This window comes from Rattus rattus, chromosome 4 (assembly GCF_011064425.1).
Source record: "Rattus rattus isolate New Zealand chromosome 4, Rrattus_CSIRO_v1, whole genome shotgun sequence".
In the NCBI taxonomy this organism is placed as follows: Eukaryota; Metazoa; Chordata; class Mammalia; order Rodentia; family Muridae; genus Rattus; species Rattus rattus.
Genome location: NC_046157.1, coordinates 152,617,614 through 152,622,831, shown reverse-complemented (window position 1 = coordinate 152,622,831; position 5,218 = coordinate 152,617,614).

Sequence of the window (5,218 nt, the reverse complement as noted above, 5' to 3'; positions counted from 1 at the left end):
AAACCAGGTCTGTAAGGCTAAACCCAAAGGTCAAGAACCAGGCAACACTACTAGTGTTGGGGTTAAAAATCCCCATTTCTTTGGCTCTAAATTCTGTGTTCTTTCTGCCTCCCACTCTGTGAAATTGGTGCTGGTCCACCACACTTCATGAGCTTTTGATTCACATTGGTTTTTTTTGTTTTGTTTTGTTTTTTAATCATTACTTATCTCTCCTGGCACATATTTCAGCATCATCTTTCCGTGTGAACTTGTCATCTGCGTCAGATATGACAAGACTCAAGGAAACTTCCCAAGCTTCAGAGAGGAGCTGCGGAAAGTGCTGTTGTAGTGAGCAAGTGTGGGTGAGATGAGGGGCCTGCTGATTATATACGGTGCAGCACTGACGTATCTGAGGTGAACGGACTGTTCTCCAGAGACGCTGGGATGCCAGGGATGCAGCAGCCTCTTGCCCACAGTCAGCAGACTGCACACCGCTATGCACCATGTTTCTTTGGAAAAACGCTAAGCAAGGCTTTCTTCGGGGCCTCGCAAGATCCCATGTCCATGTTCCCTTGTAATGAATTATAGTTGGAAAATAGAAACAGCAGGACATCGGGCTAAACGTAGAGTCAACATCTGGCATGAGGTGTGTTCCTACCAGGCGCTCTGGGTACCTCTGTGAGAGATATTTATGGCTTCTCTGCTTGGTATCCTTGCAAATGGACAATTGCTGAGACTATGGCTTTCACTGTGACCAAAGTTCACAGGAAAGCTATACTCAGTCACTCCGTGCCTTATATACCATCAACTGAAATTTGTATTTGTCAGAAAAAGGAAGGTCATACAGTAGTAACAAATATCCTCGTGGTATTAACTGCCTTTACAAAATTGTTGTGCTTTTTCTCCTCACTTAGCATAAACTCAGTGATTCGCTAGCTCCACCCTTCCTGTGTAACATTTGCTTTTTATTGAGAATCAACAGTGTGGCAATATAAGACAAGCATTCCGAATATAGTAACTCCCTAACATATTATGCATATTATCTATATTTTGCAGATATGGAAATTGACACTCAAGTTCTGTAAGTGGTAGACTTACTTATTGGCAGATCCAGATTTTCTGATGCTAAACTCAGAATATTTTTTATCATTGCTATTTTTTAAAATGATCTTATGTGTGTATGGGAGGTCAAAAGAGGGCATCAGATCCCTTGGGACTAAAGTTACAGATGGTCGTAACCTGCCATGTAGGTGCTGGGAATTGAACGCCGGTCCTGGAAGAGCAGCTAGCATTCTTAACTGAGCCATCTCTTCAGTCTTTTCTGAATTTTTTTTTTCTTTTCTTTTTTTCGGAGCTGGGGACCAAACCCAGGGCCTTGCGCTTGCTAGGCAAGTGCTCTACCACTGAGCTAAATCCCCAACCCCCTGAATTTTATTTTTAAGTGTGTATTCACCGATGTAATCTCACTACTTCTTAGAGTAAAGGAACACACAGATCTCATTACTTTAACAAACAGAATGCTAAACCAATGCATGAGAAATCATGAGCTTTACCTGTTTGGCCAACAGAAGTAGATGAAATTTAAGACTGTCTTGACAGCATGCTCAAGAAACAAGGAGTCAGAAACTAATTTGTAGCTAATGGAAATGCAGATTCTTGAATTCCATTGAGTGGGTCTGGGATGATTCTCCTGCTAAGAAATAAAGGCATCTTGGGGCTTTTCAGCCCCTTTCCTGGGACTCTTTTCAGTATTCTATGCTGTCATTTAGAAACCACTTGGAGGTTAAGGTTCACACTGCAGTGTTGTGAATGCCTCTGTCCAGAGAGAATGCCTAAACTTGAATTTGAAAGCGTCATGGAACTACTGCTCAAACCCCATCTCCTGTATTACTGTGTGAAAATAAAGTGTCACTTTCTACAGTACATTCAAATCTACATTTCTGCAAAGGCAATTAGCTTAATTAGTGTAGTCATGAATAATGTTAACCTTTAAAATATCGTTATCAAGTTTAAAATTCAAGCTTACTACTGTCCCTTGATTTAATTTGTCATTTAATTTGGTATTGAGATGGAAATGGGTAACTTTATAACTCAACCTACTGTTCAATAGGTTGCATAGGGGACTGGAAATATGTTAGCCTAATGGTGTGAAGGCAAAAGAATCTGATGGATTATTTAAATGCGTCCCATTTTAACACGGCTGTTTCAGCACTGTGACAAGATTGTGAAAGTGAGCTCAACAACCACCTGCTGACGTGCTCTTTAATGGTTGTAGGGTTTTGGTCCAGAATTGGCTTATTGTCATTTTCATAGTATGCATGTTGCCGAAATGAACACTCATTTTTTTTTCTTCTTCTCAAATCAGTGTTTCCAAATTGGCTTTCCATCAGTTTTTTTTTTTCCATCAGTTTTTAATGGTAAGTATTACCAGGATTGGAAAGGCAAGCCTGTAATCCCAGCTATCCAGGTGGCTGAAGCAGAAAGATTGCCAGTTTAAAACCTCTCCAGGTTACAGAGAAGTATGAAGCATGTCTGGGCATTTGGTGAGATTTTGTCTCAAAATAAATAGTGATAAGAAGGCTGCAGATACAGCTCAGTGCTGGAGCGCTTACCTTTGTATCCGAGGTCCTGGATTCAGTCCCTACCATTGGAAACAACTTTGGGATTAAAAAAAAAATGTACAAAGTTCCCAATCCACCTGGGGAGTCTAGCCAACATTTTAGTTCACGCGCTGTAGACAGTATCTCTCTATATTGCTGAAACTGGCCTGGAATTCATCCTGTAGTCTAGACTAGCCTTGAAATGATAATCCCCCTGTCTCAGATTCCTGAATGCCAGGTTTCTCCCAAGACGCACTTTTTAATGCAAGTGTTTTTTATTCACAATCAACCACCTATCTCAAAGATATGAGATCCCAAGGGTTACTAAAAATACCCTTGCAGGTCTTGGGATGTTTTCCTATACAGTTTGGATCAGCAGCTATAATGCTCTTCAATTAACTCCATCAAAACAGGGGCTACAGCATTTTAATTATGGATTTAGGAGGTACCTGTAACACTCCAGCTTTGCTTTTCCTGTGTGGTAACGAATTATGACCCAACATGGAGTACCCAGTTCTTCCTCTAAACTTATAAAAGTTAATGCTTTTCTGTGTACAACAAACAGATTAATGGAGGAAAACTCTGGAAACTTCCTTCCTCAAGCTAGTGAACCTTACTTGGTGACATAAATAATGGAGTAGGACTTCCAACAAGTGGACCTGTCCTGCCCACCACCTTTTATCTGAGGCTTGTTAGCAAACCTCTAGTGTCTGTCTTTTTGACATGTCTCCATGTTAGCGAGATGAGACAAATGTAGTTCCTTGTGGAGGAAATCAGAAGCAGTTCACCCCTGTAGTTTCTGAAACCCATGGAGGGCAACTAGAGAAGGCTCTTGAAACACTGGCTGAATATTTTAGAAACATTTCCAGTTACTTCCTGAGACATGGCCTTATACATGTTTCCAACTCCATCAAAGCCAAGTCATTGTAGACCCTTCAGATCATATGCATAATAGAGACATAGTGAACATAATAGTGAAGTAAAGGGGTTGGGGATTTAGCTCAGCGGTAGAGCGCTTGCCTAGGAAGCGCAAGGCCCTGGGTTCGGTCCCCAGCTCCGAAAAAAAGAACCAAAAAAAAAAAAAAATAGTGAAGTAAAAACTGTCAACATGCACATAAAATAATATAACAGTGCATGTCATCATCTTGTTTCTGGAATCTGTCTTAAGTCGGGCTTTTACTTGGAAGCCAGCTGTACACTTTATGAGAATAGTCCTATTTTATTATGGAACATATTTTATATAACATTTATTCTATAATATAATATATGACACATATGTAGTATGTAATAGTTCATCATTTCATCATTGTTTCTGGTATTATTAAAGGTGATTAACTCCATGATGAATGCTCACAGTAGAAGACTGGGATTTTCTTTACATTTCTGAAATAGTTGAGTCTTGACAATAAAAATTTTCTATTATTCTTAATGTCTATGTCCTGGTAATATGGTTGTAAGTCACAATAAGAACATGTTTTAATACTTTAAGTGAGACAAACAATGATCTTTTGTCACAATGTCCTTCTATAACAAGAGATGTGGTGACTTGGGAACAATTTATTCTGCTCTCTAGGTCTGTGGCTCAGGATGGGCTCCTCTCTCATCTGGCATGCCTCGTTTGTGTTGACATGTTTAAACTCCTGTATGTATAATTACTAAAGAATCAACCATAATTCTAATAATATAATGAAGACCAGAAAAGAGGAATGCTGGATGGTAGCAAACAACTGTGATCCCAGAATTTAGAAGGCTGAAATGAGAGATTCATGAGTTTGAGGTCAGTCGGAACCCCATACATCAGAAAGTAACAAAGCAAAGCAAAAGAAAAGAATTGATGCACACTAAGATCTTGTTGCATGCAGGCACTGTGTTGAGGATAGATTTTGTGTTTCTGGTAGCTTTAGAAAGCAGGCGTCGGAGGAACTGAGTCTTACGGGTCTAAGGAGCTCGCCCAAAGTCATCGGGCAAAACCAGGGCTTTATTCAGTCGACTGCTTCTCCAGCTTCATATTTTATACTTCTGAACAAAAAGATATAGTTTATCTATATTTTCATAAAATAGTAGATGAAATAGTAGTGTAGGAAAAGCTCAACCTCTGTCTCAGCAATCGATAAGTACTTTTGTTTTTACATAGATTTTTTTTTAAAGAATGTTCTTAGCATACATACAAAACCAGATGTGACAAAATATAAACAGTAATATAATTATCAGAGCGAAACACGCAAGATAAAATGATGTGTATCATACATCATTTATAATAAGCTGCTTAAAGGTATGTACTTAATTTTAATAAAAGATATAAAATGGGTATCAACTTCTGGGCATAATTCAATATTCACATTTTTTCTAATAATAAATTGGGTTTATCTCAATGTTACTCATGGTTAATAGGTATATCTTTATCCTAACAAGAAGCCAAGAATTCCAATTTATGAGTAAAATAGCTTGTTTCACAAGCTTCTAATTATTTAACATGGCTGTTCTCTTGTACTTTTCAATCATAGAAGTTTCTTTGAAGGACTGAAGAAGTGCATCGACAGTTAAGAGCTCTGACTGCTCCTCCAGAGGACCTGGGTTTCATTACTAGCATGGCATGTAACATGGCAACTCCTGTAACTAAAGTTCCAGGGGAACCGATG